This window comes from Somniosus microcephalus, chromosome 11, assembly GCF_052327205.1.
Source record: "Somniosus microcephalus isolate GS21.2 chromosome 11, FLI_Smic_1.0, whole genome shotgun sequence".
In the NCBI taxonomy this organism is placed as follows: Eukaryota; Metazoa; Chordata; class Chondrichthyes; order Squaliformes; family Somniosidae; genus Somniosus; species Somniosus microcephalus.
In genome coordinates, this window is record NC_140997.1 from 3,684,212 (window position 1) to 3,704,126 (window position 19,915).

The following is a 19,915-nucleotide window of genomic DNA, read 5'->3' on the forward strand; positions in this document are numbered from 1 at the left end:
GGACCTCTGGAACAGGCTGCCGTCTCGTGAGATGGAAGCTGATTCGCTGAATTCCTTCAAGAGAGAGCGGGACCTGTTTCTGGCTGAGAAGGAGATCACCTCGTACAAGAGGGAGATACTGCAGGGAAGTCAGTGATCTACTGGACTCGTTTCGCTCGCCCAAGGGGTCGGAGAGGAAATTCCCGGGTTATTTTTCCTGTTGGTTTTTATCTGTTTTTTAGCCTCTCCCAGGAGATCGCCTGGTTTCGGGTGGGGTGGGTTTGTATATATCGTGACACACGAGGTATCACGATTGTGTGGAACAGGCTGGATGGACCAGCGGGTCTTTACCTGTCCGCCATTGTTCGATGTTCGATGCCTCTGGGCTTGTTGCCAGTCCCTCTCCGATCCTCCAGTCAGAGATGGGGCTGGTGCAGAGATTAAAGCCCCTCTAAACCGGCGCTTGCTGCTGGCACTAAAAGAGAACGAGGGGAGAGCAGCTGGAAATCCTGGGGAAGCAGAGACTAGTACTGGGAAGTTCCTCAATCGGCAGAAACCCTGAGGTAACTCCCCGATGTAGAGGTCGCGGGTCTCTGCCCTCTTTCCCCTGAGCTTTGTGCCCAGATAGTAAATGTTGTCTGGATGCAACTAGGCCCTCAGGCCTGCCCGGTGTGAGCAGTGGTGCGATTGGCACCGTATGTGCTGCTCATCTCTTCCATGATATTCACTGAGGGAAATTCTACAATGGTGGGGGTGCAAAACGTGGATCAGCTGCCCATTACACCCCAGCTAGAGAGGGGAAGACAGACGCAGAGAGACAGATGCAGAAAAAGAGATAAAGAGAGAAGGAGAGGGAGAGACAGACAGCGATAGAGAAAGAGGGAGAGGGGCAGAGGCAGGGAGAAATTGAGCCACGAAGTGAGAGTGCACGATGCCCTCGGGGTTTGGGCATCGGGTAAGGACAGGGTGTGCTTGGCTGTGAAGCTCCCGCAGCTGAATAACCCGCCAACGCTCTCCGATGAGGCTCACACATGAAGACTGGCCGTAGACTGGGGTAACGGAGGGTATCCGTAGGACCGTACCACGTGTCGCCAGGACAGCAGGACAATTGGAAAAACAATTCTGACGGAGAAGAGTGTGATTGAAGGAAATAACACTATTGTTTCACTCTCGAGATGTGAGCGAGGCTGGATTTCTTGGCCATCACTAGTTGTACTGACGAGGTGGCGGTGGACCTTCTCCCTGAACCGCTGCAGTCTGTGTGGTGAAGGTACTTCCATGATGGTGTTAGGTGGGGAATTTCGGATGTTGGCCTGGCGAAGAGGAAGGAACAATGATATATTTCCAAGCCGGGATGGTGTGTGACTTGGAGGGGAACTTGGAGGTGGTGGTGTTCCCATGTGCCTGCTGCCCTTGTCCTTCGAGGTGGTGGAGGTCACTGGGAGGGAGGTTCTGGTGAAGTGACCTTGGTGAGTTGCTGCAGTGCATCCTGTAGATCATGAACACTGCAGCCACGGTGCACCGGTGGGGGAGGGAGTGGAGATTGAGTCCATCTGTTGGGTAGGAGGCCATGTCAGTGAAGCTCTGAGGGATCTGTCACATCCTCGGGCTCCCCTCCATGTAGTAACCGCTGCTATCACACGCCAAGCTCCCTGGCGACCTCTTGCTGAACCAGACCATTAGGGGGCTTCCTGTGGGAGGGCAGATTTATGCTGTTTGTTGCTTTGTGTCTAAATATCAGCACGTTTTACGCAACGGAAATTGATGTTTTTAAATTCTGAACGCCCTTTAATTTGAAGTGAGGCCAGTACATTGAGAGAAGAACATAAAGCATGAATGTCTCTCTCACCGCAGCATCATACACAGAAATAAGCAAATAAATCACCGAGGAGTGATTCAGGCAGTGACGGGAAAACAGAAATATCAAAAATATTATGTCTGACAAATCTATGGGCGAGTGCTCGGTAATGGGGCTGGAGATGTGAGGCGGCTGTTAACTGGTTAGAGACCAGGGGAAACACTCCTGTTCTCTGTTTATCCACCCTATCAACTAAACCACGATCATCATTCCCTCAGCGCCTCCCCTTGATAAACAGCTCCCGTACACTCAATGGTCACACACTGGCATGGCCGGCACGTCACATCACAATGAAATGCAGCGAGGGATCTTACAGCTCATCCCGTCACACCCCCTCCCTCCTTCAGACTGGTAAATACAGGCGTTCGTCTGTGAACGGCTCCAAGGATTCTCTCTGAGACCTCCTGCAGACTGTAGTACAGCCACTTTCAGGCTTCCCGGTGGAGTTTAGTCTTTCGGCGAGACAGTCTTGTGCCCTCACTGGAGATTAGACTCGAAGTGATGGCGGAGGCATACAGCTTCTTTGTCATAGAAACATACAGCACAGGAAAGGCCATTCCGCCCATTGTGTCTGTGCCAGCTCCCTCTACACTGTCCCATCAAACACTCCCAGGGCAGGTACAGCACGGGTTAGATACAGAGTAAAGCTCCCTCTACACTGTCCCATCAAACACTCCCAGGGCAGGTACAGCACGGGTTAGATACAGAGTAAAGCTCCCTCTACACTGTCCCATCAAACACTCCCAGGGCAGGTACAGCACGGGTTAGATACAGAGTAAAGCTCCCTCTACACTGTCCCATCAAACACTCCCAGGGCAGGTACAGCACGGGTTAGGTACAGGGTAAAGCTCCCTCTACACTGTCCCATCAAACACTCCCAGGGTAGGTACAGCACGGGTTAGATACAGAGTAAAGCTCCCTCTACACTGTCCCATCAAACACTCCCAGGGCAGGTACAGCACAGGTTAGATACAGAGTAAAGCTCCCTCTACACTGTCCCATCAAACACTCCCATGGCAGGTACAGCACGGGTTAGATACAGAGTAAAGCTCCCTCTACACTGTCCCATCAAACACTCCCAGGGCAGGTACAGCACGGGTTAGATACAGAGTAAAGCTCCCTCTACACTGTCCCATCAAACACTCCCAGGGCAGGTACAGCACGGGTTAGATACAGAGTAAAGCTCCCTCTACACTGTCCCATCAAACACTCCCAGGGCAGGTACAGCACGGGTTAGATACAGAGTAAAGCTCCCTCTACACTGCCCCATCAAACACTCCCAGGGCAGGTACAGCACGGGTTAGATACAGAGTAAAGCTCCCTCTACACTGTCCCATCAAACACTCCCAGGGCAGTGTGGTAAACCACTGTTAACCTGTACATGCCTGTGTGGTAAACCACTGTTAACCCTGTACAAGTCCAGGCATGTCTCAGCCCCTGGCTCCACCCCTAAGCCCGGGTATAAAGGTGACTCACCACCCTTCCCCCGGGAGCTCTTAGGATGGATTCACTAGCAGAGGCATGCTCTAGTTCTTAGTCAATAAAAGCCTACTTCATTTAAGTCCATCTCGTAGTCTTTGGTATTGTTGATAGCGCATCAATTTTATTGACTAAATTTTCAACATGGAGCAAATCTTGAAGCCGGAACGTTTAGACCTGGATCCTCAAGCAGCAGATGCAGCCAATAACTTTGAACACTGGCTGAGCTGTTTCGAAGCCTTCCTGGAGGCCTCCAGCACTACTGTCACTACAGATGACGCGAAACGGCTTGTCTTGAACTCACAGGTGAGCCACCGAGTCTACTCGATCATCCGAGACGCCACTACTTACGCGGCCGCCATCGCGACGCTAAAGGAACAATACGTGAGGCCTGTTAACGAGGTCTACGCCAGACACCTCCTGGCTACCCGAAAACAGCGCCCCGGGGAATCGGGCGCTGAATATTTACTGGCACTGAGAGTCCTCGGCCGGGACTGTAATTGCAAAGCGGTGACAGCCAAGGAATGCACGGAAGACCTGATCCGAGACGCCTACGTAGCCGGCATCAGGTCCAACTATACTCGGCAGAGGCTGCTGGAACAGAGGGGGCTCGACCTGCAGAAGACGGTGGCCCTCGCTAACTCGTTAGACGTGGCCCTCCAGAACATGGACGCCTACCCCCCTGACCGGATGGCCACGTGGATGCCACGGGAGCAGCCATCTTGGGACCCGGTAAGGCCACAAGCCGCCAGCAGCCCAACTACAGCTGCAATGACCAGAGGCCAGAAATGCTACTTCTGCAGCCAGGCCAAGCACCCCAGACAGCAATGCCCAGCAAAGGACGCGACCTGCTCCAAATGCGGCAAGAAAGGCCACTACGCGAGAGTGTGCAAGGCGAAATCGACCCCCAATTCCAGCAGCGCCGCGTGTGAACCGTACAGGCCGCCATTTTGGACCCCACCAACCACGTGTGAGCCGTGCGGGCCGCCATTTTGGACACCACCAGCCGAGGGGGAGCCGCCATCTTGGACACCATCTCGGGACCAGGCCCTCGGCGCGGGCGAATACTACAGCGACCCACCGACCTCGACGATGGCCTCCATCACCCTGGACCAATCTAGGCCCCATCAACTAGCCAGGTCCATGATGAACGTAAAGGTAAATGGCCATGCCACAAATTGCCTTTTCGACTGCGGAAGCACGGAGAGCTTCATCCACCCCGACACGGTGCGACGCTACTCCCTATCGGTTATGCGCACACGCCACCAGGTCTTTATGGCCTCAAAGTCCCATACGGCGGACGTCGGCGGCTACTGTGTAGCGACTCTGACAGTGAACGGCGTGGAGTACAGAGAGTTAAATTCCTCGTCCTGCCACAGCTCTGCGCTCCCGTACTGCTAGGATTAGACTTCCAGTGCCATCTGGAGAGCGTCACGATGGCATATGGCGGGCCCCTGCCCCCACTTACAGTCTGCAGCCAGCAGAATTTAAACACGGCGCCGCGCAAAGTATGCAGCCTGTCCACCCTGAAGGTCAAACCCCCCCCGTTGTTCGCTAACCTCGCCAAAGACTGCAAGCCAATTGCTACTAAAAGCAGGCGGTACAGTGCCGGGGATAGGAGCTTTATTAAATCAGAAGTAGAAAGACTCCTGAGGGAAGGGATTATCGAGGGCAGTACCAGCCCGTGGCGAGCCCAAGTGGTGGTAGTAAAGACCGGCGAAAAACAGCGCCTGGTTATTGATTACAGCCAGACGATCAATCGATACATGCAATTCGACGCATACCCACTTCCCCGCATATCTGACATGGTCAACCAGATAGCACAATACCGGGTATTCTCGACGATTGATCTGAAGTCGGCATACCACCAGCTCCCCATCAGGCCTGAGGACCGCCAGTACACGGCCTTCGAGGCTGACGGTCGCCTCTACCACTTCCTCCGAGTCCCCTTCGGCGTCACCAACAGGGTCTCGGTCTTCCAAAGGGAGATGGACCGGATGGTTGACCAGAACACGCTGCAGGCCACCTTCCCCTATCTAGACAATGTCACCATCTGCGGCCATGACTGGCAGGACCACGACGCCAACCTAGAAAAATTCCTCTGTACGGCCCAATGGCTGAATCTGACAGACAACAGAGAAAAATGTATGTTCCGCACCACGCGCCTCGCTATTCTTGGCTGCGTGGTGGAAAACGGAGTCATCGGCCCCGACCCCGACCCCCCCCCACTGCCTAAAAGCCCTGAAGAGATGCCTAGGGTTCTTCTCTTACTACGCCCAGTGGGTGCCCAACTATGCGGACAAAGCCCGGCCCCTCATCAAGTCAACCTCCTTCCCCCTGACGGCAGAGGCCCGTGCGGCCTTCACCCTCATAAAAGAGGACATTGCGAAGGCCACAATGCACGCAGTGGATGAGTCCATCCCTTTCCAAGTGGAGAGCGATGCATCCGACTTCGCCCTAGCCGCAACCCTTAACCAGGCGGGGAGACCCGTGGCCTTCTTTTCACGGACCCTCCAAGGCCCCGAAATTCGACACTCCTCTGTCGAGAAGGAGGCCCAGGCGATAGTGGAGGCTGTATGGCACTGGAGACATTACCTGGCCGGTAAACGTTTCACCCTGCTCACTGACCAACGGTCAGTAGCATTTATGTTTAACAACAGACAAAGGGGGAAAATCAAAAATGATAAGATATTGCGGTGGAGGATCGCGTTATCCACCTACAACTACGATATCTTATACCGGCCCGGGAAACTTAATGAGCCCCCAGACGCCCTATCCCGTGGGACATGTGCCAACGCACAAGTCGATAGGCTACGGACCCTCCACAATGATCTCTGCCACCCGGGGGTCACCAGGTTCTTCCACTTTATTAAAGCTCGCAACCTGCCTTACTCCATCGAGGAGGTCAGGACCATGACCAGGAACTGCCAGGTCTGCGCCGAATGCAAACCGCATTTTTATAGGCCAGACAGGGCACACCTGATTAAAGCCACCCGCCCCTTCGAACGTCTCAGCGTCGATTTCAAGGGGCCCCTTCCCTCCTCTGACCGCAACACGTACTTCCTCAATATTATTGACGAGTACTCCCGTTTCCCCTTCGCCATCCCCTGCCCGGACATGACCAGCGCCACAGTCATCAGGTGCCTCCATGACCTGTTCGCCATATTTGGCTTCCCCAATAACATCCACAGCGACAGGGGCTCGTCGTTCATGAGCGACGAGCTGCGCCAGTACCTGCTCGAGAAGGGCATAGCCATGAGCAGGACTACCAGCTACAACCCCCGGGGTAACGGACAGGTAGAGAGGGAGAACGCAACGGTGTGGAAGACCGCCATGCTCGCCCTAAAATCCAAGGGCCTCCCAATCTCCCGCTGGCAAGATGTCCTCCCCGATGCGCTCCACTGCATACGATCACTGCTCTGTACTGCCACAAACGCCACCCCTCACGAGAAGATGTTCGTCTTCCCCAGGAAATCCACCTCGGGGACATCACTACCGCCATGGCTGACGTCTCCGGGACCCGTCCTGCTCAGGAAACATGTGAGGAGCCATAAGACGGACCCCCTGGTCGAAAAGGTTCACCTCCTCCACGCCAACCCACAGTACGCCTACGTGGCGTATCCTGACGGGCGGGAGGACACAGTCTCAATCAGAGACCTCGCACCCTCAGGTACCACCCAAAACACCATCGATCACCATCCACTACCTCCACCCACCACCACTACCCACGACGCACCACCGGGGTGTCTACCACGAACTGACGACATGCCGGTGCCATCCCTACCCCGAGAGGACGACACGCCAGTGCGCCGTCCCACGCGAGATGCGGCCGCGGGCAAAGAACCGCCGCAACCGGCACCACGAAGATCATTACGGCAGACAAGACCTCCGGGGAGACTTTCGTATACGAACTTTTGAAAAACTTCACCCCGCCGGACTCTTTTTTAAACGAGGGGTGAATGTGGTAAACCACTGTTAACCTGTACATGCCTGTGTGGTAAACCACTGTTAACCCTGTACAAGTCCAGGCATGTCTCAGTCCCTGGCTCCACCCCTAAGCCCGGGTATAAAGGTGACTCACCACCATTCCCCCGGGAGCTCTTAGGATGGATTCACTAGCAGAGGCATGCTCTAGTTCTTAGTCAATAAAAGCCTACTTCATTTAAGTCCATCTCGTAGTCTTTGGTATTGTTGATAGCGCATCAGCCAGGTACAGCACGGGGTTAGATACAGAGTAAAGCTCCCTCTACACTGTCCCATCAAACACTCCCAGGGCAGGTACAGCACGGGTTAGATACAGAGTAAAGCTCCCTCTACACTGTCCCATCAAACACTCCCAGGGCAGGTACAGCATCGGTCAGATACAGAGTAAAGCTCTCTCTACACTGTCCCATCAAACACTCCCAGGGCAGGTACAGCACGGGTTAGATACAGAGTAAAGCTCCCTCTACACTGTCCCATGAAACACTCCCAGGGCAGGTACAGCACGGGTTAGATACAGAGTAAAGCTCCCTCTACGCTGTCCCATCAAACACTCCCAGGGCAGGTACAGCACGGGTTAGATACAGAGTAAAGCTCCCTCTACACTGTCCCATCAATCACTCCCAGGGCAGGGACAGCACGGGTTAGATACAGAGTAAAGCTCCCTCTACACTGTCCCATCAAACACTCCCAGGGCAGGTACAGCACGGGTTAGATACAGAGTAAAGCTCCCTCTACACTGTCCCATCAAACACTCCCAGGGCAGGTACAGCACGGGGTTAGACACAGAGTAAAGCTCCCTTTACACTGTCCCATCAAACACTCCCAGGGCAGGTACAGCATGGGTTAGATACAGAGTAAAGCTCCCTCTACACTGTCCCATCAAACACTCCCAGGGCAGGTACAGCACGGGTTAGATACAGAGTAAAGCTCCCTCTACACTGTCCCATCAAACACTCCCAGGGCAGGTACAGCACGGGGTTAGACACAGAGTAAAGCTTCCTCTACACTGTCCCATCAAACACTCCCAGGGCAGGTACAGCATGGGTTAGATACAGAGTAAAGCTCCCTCTACATTGTCCCATCAAACACTCCCAGGGCAGGTACAGCACGGGTTAGATACAGAGTAAAGCTTCCTCTACACTGTCCCATCAAACACTCCCAAGGCAGGTACAGCATGGGTTGGATACAGAGTAAAGCACCCTCTACACTGTCCCATCAAACACTCCCAGGGCAGGTACAGCACAGGGTTAGACACAGAGTAAAGCTCCCTCTACACTGTCCCATCAAACACTCCCAGGGCAGGTACAGCATGGGTTAGATACAGAGTAAAGCTCCCTCTACACTGTCCCATCAAACACTCCCAGGGCAGGTACAGCATGGGTTAGATACAGAGTAAAGCTTCCTCTACACTGTCCCATCAAACACTCCCAAGGCAGGTACAGCACGGGTTAGATACAGAGTAAAGCTCCCTCTACACTGTCCCATCAAACACTCCCAGGGCAGGTACAGCACGGGTTAGATACAGAGTAAAGCTCCCTCTACACTGTGCCATCAAACACTCCCAGGGCAGGTACAGCACAGGTTTGATACAGAGTAAAGCTCCCTCTACACTGTCCCATCAAACACTCCCAGGGCAGGTACAGCACGGGTTAGAGACAGAGTAAAGCTCCCTCTACACTGTCCCATCAAACACTCCCAGGGCAGGTACAGCATGGGTTAGATACAGAGTAAAGCTCCCTCTACACTGTCCCATCAAACACTCCCAGGGCAGGTACAGCACGGGTTAGAGACAGAGTAAAGCTCCTGATGTGCCTCAATGAATCCGAGACCCAACGTTAACGGAGCAAAGCAAGGCTTTTATTAACTCAGAAAGTAATACACAGTGGAGAAGTGTCTCTCATCCAGAGATCTGCTGTACTGCCTGTGAGACACGCTGGGGCCTGCTTAAGTAGGGGCCAGGTATGGGCGGAGCCCTACACACAATACAATACAGGTAAGGAAGTGGAACTGAAACTAAACTCTCCTGCTTGTCACAGTCAGAGGCACAATCAAACACAGAGAATACAGCGTGCCTGATGAATGGCATATTTCATCACATTCACCCCTTCTACAGATTTTGTCTGTTCGGGGGTTTGGTAGTCCTCTGTGACCGACGTAGCTGTTGTGGTGCCGCGGGTGTCGGCTGGGTGTCCCCGGTGGCCTCCTGGGTCTCTGCTGGGGGCGCCGCCAGGGTTGTTGAAGGGGTAGTTGGTGGGGGCACCGTTGGTCTATGTTCTTCCGGGGGTGATGAAAGAGTAGTGGGTGGGTAAGAGTTGCTGTGATCGTTGTTGCTGTTGTTGTCATGGTTGTTGTCGTTACCGGCTGGGGCGACGTCTTTTATGGACACGGTGTCCTCCCTTCCATCGGCGTGCCGGACATACGCGTATTGGGGGTTGGCGTGGAGTAGGTGCACTGACTCCACGAGAGGGTCCGTCTTGTGGCCCCTCACATGCCTTCGTAGAAATACCGGACCTGGGGTGGAGAGCCATGACGGCATGGATACGCCTGAGGTGGATTTCCGGGGAAAGACAAACATTCGTTCATGAGGCGTGGCATTAGTGGCAGTACACAATAGCGACCGTATCGAATGGAGCACATCTGGGAGGACTTCCTGCCAGCGGGATGTAGGGAGGCCCTTGGTCCTTAGAGCTAGAGTGACTGCTTTCCATACTGTCCCGTTCTCTCGCTCCACCTGACCGTTACCCTGGGGGTTGTAGCTGGTGGTCCGGCTCGTGGCGATCCCCCTGGACAGCATGTACTGGCGTAGCTCTTCACTCATGAAGGACGCCCCCCTATCCGTATGGATGTAGCTCGGCATACCGAACAGGCAGAACAGGCTGTTGAGGCATTTAATGACCGTGGCGCTGCTCATGTCTGGGCAGGGAAAGGCGAATGGGAAACGGGAGTATTCGTCCACAATGTTCAGGAAGTAAACATTGCGGTCGACTGACGGGAGGGGGCCCTTGAAATCTAAGCTGAGCCGCTCAAAGGGCCGTGTAGCTTTGATTAAGTGGGCTCTATCTGGGCGGTAGAACCGAGGCTTGCACTCAGCGCAAGTGCGGCAGTTCCTGGTCAGAGACCGAACTTCCTCAATCGAGTAGGGTAAGTTGCGGGACTTTATGAAGTGGAACAGCCGTGTGACCCCTGGGTGGCAGAGGTCGTTGTGGAGGGTCTGTAGCCGATCCCCGGTGGCGCTGGCACACATCCCTCGTGAGAGGGCGTCGGGGGATTCGTTAAGGGCCCCTGGCCGGTAAATGATGTCATACTCGAAGGTGGAGAGCTCGATCTGCCACCTGAGAATCTTATCATTTTTAATCTTCCCCTTCTGTTTATTATTAAACATAAACGCTACCGACCGCTGGTCGGTAAGTAGGGTGAAGCGTTTGCCGGCTAGGTAGTGGCGCCAGTGGCGCACTGCCTCCACGATGGCTTGGGCCTCCTTTTCCACGGAGGAGTGTCTGATCTCGGGCCCTTGGAGGGTCCTCGAGAAGAAAGCTACGGGCCGCCCCGCCTGGTTGAGGGTGGCCGCCAAGGCAAAGTCAGACGCATCACTTTCCACTTGAAAGGGAGTGTTCTCGTCCACTGCCTGTAGCGTGGCCCGCTCAATATCCCGCTTAATGCTTTTGAAGGCGGCGTGGGCCTCAGCAGAGAGCGGAAAAGAGGATGCTTTCAAGAGGGGGCGGGCTTTGTCGGAGTAGTTGGGGACCCATTGGGCATAATAAGAAAATAACCCCAGGCACCTTTTCAGGGCTTTGGGAGTGTTGGGCAGGGGCAGCTCCCGTAGGGGGCGCAATCGGTCGGGGTCTGGTCCGATTTCCCCATTCTCCACCTCGCTGCCTAGTATGCAGAGGCGCGTGGTGTTGAAAACGCACTTGTCCTCGTTGTAAATGAGGTTGAGTTTTTGTGCGGTTTTCAGGAACCTCTCGAGGTTCGAGTCGTGATCCTGCTGGTTGTGACCGCAGATGGTGACGTTGTCGAGGTAGGGGAAGGTTGCCTGCAAGTGGTGGTCATCGACCATGCGGTCCATCTCCCTCTGGAAGACCGAGACCCCATTCGTCACCCCAAAGGGGACTCTGAGGAATTGGTAGAGGCGTCCGTTCGCCTCGAAGGCGGTGTACGGGCGGTCCTCTGGTCTGATAGGGAGCTGGTGGTACGCTGACTTGAGGTCGATGGTGGAGAACACCCGGTATTGGGCAATTTGGTTCACCATTTCTGATATGCGGGGTAGCGGGTAGGCGTCTAGTTGGGTGTACATGTTGATCGTTTGGCTATAGTCGATCACCATCCGTTTCTTCTCGCTACCCCTCACCACCACCACTTGGGCGCGCCACGGGCTGTTGCTGCGTTCAATAATGCGCTCTTTCAGGAGCCTGTCTACCTCGGTCGCGATAAACCGCCTGTCCTCCCAGCTGTACCTCCTGCTTTTGGTCGCTATTGGCCGGCAGTTGGGAGTAAGGTTCGCGAATAGCGAAGGCGGCTTTACCTTCAGGGTAGCCAGACCGCACACTGTGAGGGGCGGCTGGGACCCACCGTAATTGAGCGTGATGCTTTGGTGGTGGCACTGGAGGTCCAGGCCCAAGATCACGCTCGCACATAGACTCTTCATGATTAGTAATTTAAAATTATCGTATACAGTTCCGTTAACGGACAATTGTACCGTGCAGTAACCCATAATGGTCGATGTCTGGGTTTTATCAGCCATAGAGATGGTACCCCGAGTAGGGACCACCTTTAGGGAGAGTTGCTGTGCCAGTCCAGGGTGAATAAAACTCTCCGTGCTTCCACTGTCAATTAAACATTTAACCCCGCACCCGTTTACCTCGATGTCCACCATTGATTTGGATAGCGGGTGCGGCCTGGTCTGGTCCACTGTGACCGATGCCACTGTAGGGCCCTGATCGAGACAAGATGGCGTCCACGCTGTCTGCTCACAAGATGGCGGACCCCACGAGGTCGGGCAAGATGGCGTCCAAGATGGCCGCTCCCACGGCGCACACGCGGCGGTGGCGGGTTTTCCAGCGGGGTTCCCTCTGCACACCTTCCCGAAGTGCCCCTTCTTACCGCACTTAAAGCAGGTGGTGCCTTTCGCCGGGCACAGGTTTCTGGTGTGCTCCGGCTGCCCGCAGAAGTAGCAGTTGGGGCCCTGACGCGTCGCGGCTGTCGTAGGGCTTCTGGGGGGAGAGCGGGGCCCCGACGGTGTCGGGCTGCCGGGCGGGGAAGATGCCTTCCAAGATGGCGGCGCCCTTGGTGCACACGTGGCGGCGTGGGCGGCGCGGGCTGAAGAGTAGGCGTCCGAGTTTCTCTGGGCCACATCCAGGGATCGCGCTGTGTCCACAGCCTGTTTCAGGTCCAATCCCGTTTTTTTCCAGTAGTCTCTGCCGGATGTAAGTGGAGCTGAGGCCTGTGATAAAGGCATCACGAACAAGCTCGTCAGTGTACACTGCGGCTTTTACATCTTGGCACTTGCAGTCTTTGCCAAGCGTTTTCAGGGTGACTAGGAACTCATCCAGCGATTCCCCAGGTCGCTGTGTGCGAGTAGCGAGCAGATGCCTAGCGTACACCTCGTTCGTAGGCTGCTGGTAATGCGCCTTTAGGATGTCGCAGGCGGCCGGGTACGTGTCGGCGTCTTGGATGAGGGGGTAAACCCGGTGGCTTACCCAATCCCGCAGGATTCCGAGTTTCATACTTTCAGCGTCCGTAGCGTCTGTGATGGCTGCGGAATTGTCCAGGTAGAATTCCATACACTTAAACCAGTGTCCAAATCGTGCCGATGCGTCCGAAGCATGCGAGTCCAAATCCAAACGTTCGGGTTTCAAGAGTTGATCCATTGCGTTGAAAATTGAGTTAATAAAATTGATGTGCCTCAATGAATCCGAGACTCAACGTTAACGGAGCAAAGCAAGGCTTTTATTAACTCAGAAAGTAATACACAGTGGAGAAGTGTCTCTGATCCAGAGATCTGCTGTACTGCCTGTGAGACACGCTGGGGCCTGCTTAAGTAGGGGCCAGGTATGGGCGGAGCCCTACACACAATACAATACAGGTAAGGAAGTGGAACTGAAACTAAATTCCCCTGCTTGTCACAGTCAGAGGCACAATCAAACACAGAGAATACAGCGTGCCTGATGAATGGCATATTTCATCACAGCTCCCTCTACACTGTCCCATCGAACACTCCCAGGGCAGGTACAGCATGGGTTAGAGACAGAGTAAAGCTCCCTCTACACTGTCCCATCAAACACTCCCAGGGCAGGTACAGCACGGGTTAGATACAGAGTAAAGCTCCCTCTACACTGTCCCATCGAACACTCCCAGGGCAGGTACAGCACGGGTTAGATACAGAGTAAAGCTCCCTCTACACTGTCCCATCAAACACTCCCAGGACAGGCACAGCACGGGTTAGATACAGAGTAAAGCTCCCTCTACACTGTCCCATCAAACACTCCCAGGGCAGGTACAGCACGGGTTAGATACAGAGTAAAGCTCCCTCTACACTGTCCCATCAAACACTCCCAGGGCAGGTACAGCACGGGTTAGATACAGAGTAAAGCTCCCTCTACACTGTCCCATCAAACACTCCCAGGGCAGGTACAGCACGGGTTAGATACAGAGTGATACGCTTATCAATTACTTCATAAAAGGTGATGAGTCGAAGAAGAGATGACGAGTCGAAAGAAGAGATGAATAAGGCTTTTATTAGCTAAGAAGAGACCATGCTTCTTCGTGAGTGACTGAACAAGTCTGAACGAAACCCACACAGTGGTGGGTGGAGTCAGCTGAGGCATGCCTCCATACACAGCGCCACCCAGAGGTGGCAATATACAATACAGTGGTTTACCACATTCACCCCTTGTTTAATGTGAAGTCCGGCGGGGTGAAGGGTACTACAAGTTAAGTCTATCAGGAGGCCTTGTCTGACGTCCTGATCGTCGTGGTGGCGGCGGTGGTGTTGCAGCATCCGACGTCGGGTCTGGTGTCTGGGTGGTTGGCGAAGATTCCTGGGGCTTTGGCATGCCGTCTGCAGGGGCTGGGTTGGGAGGGGTGGTGGGGGATAACAGTGGTAAGGGGGATAACGGTGGTAAGGGGGATAACGGTGGTAATTCAGGGGTACCCGAGGGTGCGAGATCTCGTATGGAGACCGTGTCCTCCCGCCCGTCTGGGTATGTCACCCAGGCATACTGGGGGTTGGCGTGTAGGAGGTGCACCCGCTCGACCAGGGGGTCCGTTTTATGCGTCCTCACGTGCCTCCGCAGTAGGACGGGCCCAGGAGAAGTCAACCATGCCGGTAGCGAGGTTCCCGATGTAGACTTCCGGGGGAAAACGAACATTTTCTCATGAGGGGTCGCATTAGTGGCAGTACAAAGCAGTGACCGAATGGAGTGGAGCGCTGCAGGGAGGACCTCCTGCCAGCGGGAGGTCGGAAGGCCCTTAGATTTTAGTGCTAAGAGGACTGCCTTCCAAACCGTCGCGTTCTCCCTTTCCACCTGGCCGTTCCCCCGGGGGTTGTAACTGGTGGTCCTGCTCGTGGCGATACCTCTTGTTAGCAGGTACTGCCGAAGTTCGTCGCTCATGAACGATGAGCCCCTGTCGCTATGTATATAGCTGGGGAACCCGAACAGAACGAAGATGTCATTCAGACACTTGATGACCGTGGTACTGGTCATGTCTGGGCAAGGGATGGCAAAGGGGAAACGGGAGTACTCATCAACTATGTTGAGGAAGTACACATTGCGGTCAGCGGAGGGGAGGGGCCCTTTAAAATCGACGCTCAGGCGTTCGAAGGGGCGGGTGGCCTTGATCAGGCTTGCTCTGTCCGGCCTATAGAAGTGCGGTTTGCACTCGGCGCAGATTTGGCAGCTCTTGGTCATGGTCCTGACCTCCTCGATGGAGTAGGGCAGGTTACGGGATTTGATAAAATGGAAAAACCTGGTGACCCCCGGGTGGCAGAGGTCATTGTGGAGGGACTGCAGCCTATCACTCTGCGCGTTGGCGCATGTACCACGTGATAGGGCATCTGGGGGCTCATTGAGTTTCCCTGGCCGATACAAGATATCATAATTGTAGGTGGAGAGTTCGATTCTCCACCTCAAGATCTTGTCGTTCTTGATTTTACCCCTCTGCTTATTATTAAACATAAAAGCTACTGAACGCTGGTCAGTGAGCAGGGTAAATCGTTTCCCGGCCAGGTAATGCCTCCAGTGACACACCGCTTCTACAATAGCCTGGGCCTCCTTTTCGACGGAGGAGTGTCTCGTCTCGGGGCCCTGGAGGGTCCTTGAGAAAAAGGCCACGGGTCTGCCCGCCTGGTTAAGGGTCGCGGCTAGGGCGAAGTCGGAGGCATCGCTCTCCACTTGGAAGGGGATGGACTCATCCACCGCGTGCATTGCGGCCTTCGCAATATCGTTCTTGATAAGAGTGAAGGCTGCACACGCCTCTGGTGTCAGGGGGAAGGAGGTGGCTTTGATGAGGGGCCTGGCTTTGTCTGCATAGAGGGGCACCCACTGGGCGTAGTAGGAGAAAAACCCCAGGCATCTCTTCAGTGCTTTTTGGCAGTGGGGAAGGGGTAGCTCCATTAGGGGGCGCATTCTGTCGGGGTCGGGCCCGATGACTCCGTTCTCCACCACGCAGCCGAGGATGGCCAGGCGCTTGGTGTGAAACATACATTTTTCCTTATTGTACGTTAGGTTCAGCCGTTGGGCCGTACGGAGGAAATTTGCTAGATTAACGTCGTGGTCCTGCTGGTCGTGGCCGCAGATGGTGACGTTATCCAAATAGGGGAAGGTTGCCCGCAGCGCGTTCTGGTCAACCATTCGGTCCATCTCCCTTTGGAAGACCGAAACCCCGTTGGTGACGCCGAAGGGGACCCTAAGGAAGTGGTAGAGGCGGCCGTTTGCCTCGAAGGCAGTATACTGGCGGTCCTCATGGCGGATGGGCAGCTGGTGGTACGCTGACTTAAGGTCGATGGTGGAGAATACTTTGTATTGCGCAATCTGATTGACCATATCAGATATGCGAGGGAGGGGGTACGCGTCCAGCTGGGTGTACCGGTTTATGGTTTGGCTGTAGTCGATTACCATGCGGCGTTTTGCAGTGGTTTTAACGACTACAACCTGGGCTCGCCAGGGGCTAGTGCTACCTTCGATAATGCCCTCCTTCAATAGCCGCTCCACCTCAGAGCTGATAAAAGCTCTGTCCCCGGCACTGTACCGCCTGCTTTTGGTAGCGATGGGTTTACAGTCGCGGGTGAGGTTAGCGAACAGGGGAGGGGGGGGGACTTTTAATGTGGAAAGGCTGCAGGTGGTTTGCAGCGGGCGATTTAAAAGTTGTTGGTTGCAGACTGTGAGTGGGGGGAGGGGTCCACCGTATGCTAGTGTGACACTCTTAAGGTGGCACTGAAAATCCAACCCTAGCAGGACGGCAGCGCAAAGACGGGGCAGGACTAGCAGTTTAAATTTTTTATATTCAGTGCCCCCTACTGACAGGGTCACCACACAGTAGCCGCTGATGTCCATTGACTGGGACTTGGACGCCATAGAAATGCGATGGTGCGTTGGCAGAATCGTGAGGGAGTGGCTACGTACCGTGTCGGGGTGGACGAAACTCTCTGTGCTCCCGCTGTCGATCAGGCAACTGGTGGCGCGGCCGTTTACCGCGATATCCATCATGGAGCTGGATAGATGGTGAGGGAGGGCTTGATCCAGCGTCACGGAGGCCAGTATGTGGCTTAGTGAGTCACTATAGTCATCCGCCGAGACGGTGGTCGGTTCCGGTGACGAAATGGCGGTTGAGTGCGTTGGATACGATGGCGGCGGATGCCATGCGGCCGGGGGTACACAAAATGGCGGATAAGATGGCTGCTCCCACGGCCCGCACGCTGCGGGCTGGCTTCCCCTTGCAGGCGTTAGCGTAATGGCCTTTCTTCCCGCAGCCCGAGCAGGTAGCTGTCTTAGCTGGGCAGTGCGCTCTGGGATGTTTTAACTGGCCACAGAAATAGCATTTTTGGGCCTGGTTACTGGGCATCGAAGCAGTTCTTACCGGAGGCTGCTGTCTCGGTTGGGTCGTTGCAGCGGTTGGTGCCGGGGGCGGCGGTCCCGTGTCCCACGGTTTCGATTGCCATGTCTCGGCGCCGTTACGGGGGTATGCCTCGAGGTTTCGGTGGGCCTCCTCTAACGAGAGCGCAAGGGCAATGGCCGTCTTCAGGTCGGGTTCCTTGCTTTCTAGCAGTCTCTGCCGGGTGTGGTCTGACTGGAGGCCCCTGACGAAGGCATCACAGGTGAGTCCCTGCGCGTGCTCCACAGCCGTTACCGCTTTACAATCGCAGTCTCTGCAGAGTGCCAGTAGCGCCCGTGCAAATGCCCCTACCGATTCTCCCGGTTGCTGCCTGCGGGATCCCAAGAGGTGTCGGGCGTAAATTGTGTTCACTGGGCGCGTATATTGCCCTTTTAGTAGCTCGAGGGCCGCCACGTACGTATTAGAGTCCCGGATTAGCATATATACTTGATGGCTCACCTGGGCGGTCAAAATTTTCAGTTTGTGATCCTCCTCTGTAACCTGTGAGATTGCGAGGAAGGATTCAAAGCAGCTCAGCCAGTGTTCAAACTTGGCTGATGCACCCACCTCTTGAGGGTCGAGGTCCAGGCGTGGTGGTCTGAGGGCTCTCAGCAATGTCTGCTGTATCCGTTGCTGTTGTTGCTCCTCAGGTGTCGCCATTTAACTTTTAGCTAATAAAATTGATACGCTTATCAATTACTTCATAAAAGGTGATGAGTCGAAGAAGAGATGACGAGTCGAAAGAAGAGATGAATAAGGCTTTTATTAGCTAAGAAGAGACCATGCTTCTTCGTGAGTGACTGAACAAGTCTGAACGAAACCCACACAGTGGTGGGTGGAGTCAGCTGAGGCATGCCTCCATACACAGCGCCACCCAGAGGTGGCAATATACAATACAGTGGTTTACCACACAGAGTAAAGCTCCCTCTACACTGTCCCATCAAACACTCCCAGGGCAGGTACAGCATGGGTTAGATACAGAGTAAAGCTCCCTCTACACTGTCCCATCAAACATTCCCAGGGCAGATACAGCACGGGTTAGATACAGAGTAAAGCTCCCTCTATACTGTCCCATCAAACACTCCCAGGGCAGGTACAGCACGGGTTAGATACAGAGTAAAGCTCCCTCTACACTGTCCCATCAAACACTCCCAGGGCAGGTACAGCACGGGTTAGATACAGAGTAAAGCTCCCTCTACACTGTCCCATCAAACACTCCCAGGGCAGGTACAGCACGGGTTAGATACAGAGTAAAGCTCCCTCTACACTGTCCCATCAAACACTCCCAGGGCAGGTACAGCATGGGTTAGATACAGAGTAAAGCTCCCTCTACACTGTCCCCATCAAACATTCCCAGGGCAGGTACAGCATGGGTTAGATACACTTTAATGCTGAGAGTGGAAATTCCTCACAAAATGAGTTGCCAGTGGTAATATCTCAGTGGACCCAGCAGGTGGCAGTGGTAACACACATAACCAGCGGATTCTTCCTCTTGTTTTCTTTCTGTGACCATCCAAGAAACAGGGTGGGGAAGAGAGGCAGAAGGAGATGGAATGGCAGAGAGAGAGCAAGAGAAAGAGAGAAGGACGGATAGAGGAGGAGAGGGCGAGGAAGAAAAGTGCGAAACAGGAGAGTGAAGGGAAGAAATGGAGAGCAAGAAAGAGAGGGAGGAGAGCAAGATAAACTGAGAGTGAGAAAGAAAAAAAGCAAGGGAGGGAGGGGAGGAGAGTGAGGGAAGGAGACGAGGGAGAGCAAGAGAAAGGGAGGTGGAGGAATGGAGAGCACAAAGGTGAGGGAGAGCGAGAGCAGGACACAACCTGCATTTATATAGCGCCTTTAACGGAGTAAAACGTCCCAAGGTGCTTCACAGGAGCGATTATCAAACAACATTTGACACCGAGACAAATGAGGAGATATTTGGGTGAAGAGGTCGGCTTTAAGGAGGGTCTTAAAGGAGGAGAGAGAGGTAGCGAGGCGGAGAGGTTTAGGCAGGGAATTCCAGAGCTCAGGGCCCAGGCAACAGAAGGCACGGCCACCAATGGTGGAGCGATTATAATCAGCAATGCTCAAGAGGGCAGAATTAGAGGAGTGCAGATATCTCGGGGGGTTGTGGGGCTGGAGAAGATTACAGAGATAGGGAGGGGCGAGGCCATGGAGGGATTTGAAAACAAGGATGAGAATTTTTAAATTAAGGCGTTGCTTAACCGGGAGCCAATGTAGGTCAGCGAGCACAGGGGGTGATGGGCGAACAAGACTCGGTGCGAGTTAGGACACGGGGCAGTGAGCACAGGGGGTGATGGGTGAACGGTACTGGGTGTGAGTTAGGACACGGGGCAGTGAGCACAGGGGGTGATGGGTGAACGGGACTGGGTGTGAGTTAGGACACGGGGCAGTGAGCACAGGGGGTGATGGGTGAACAGGACTGGGTGTGAGTTAGAACACGGGGCAGTGAGCACAGGGGGTGATGGGTGAACGGGACTGGGTGTGAGTTAGGACACGGGGCAGTGAGCACAGGGGGTGATGGGT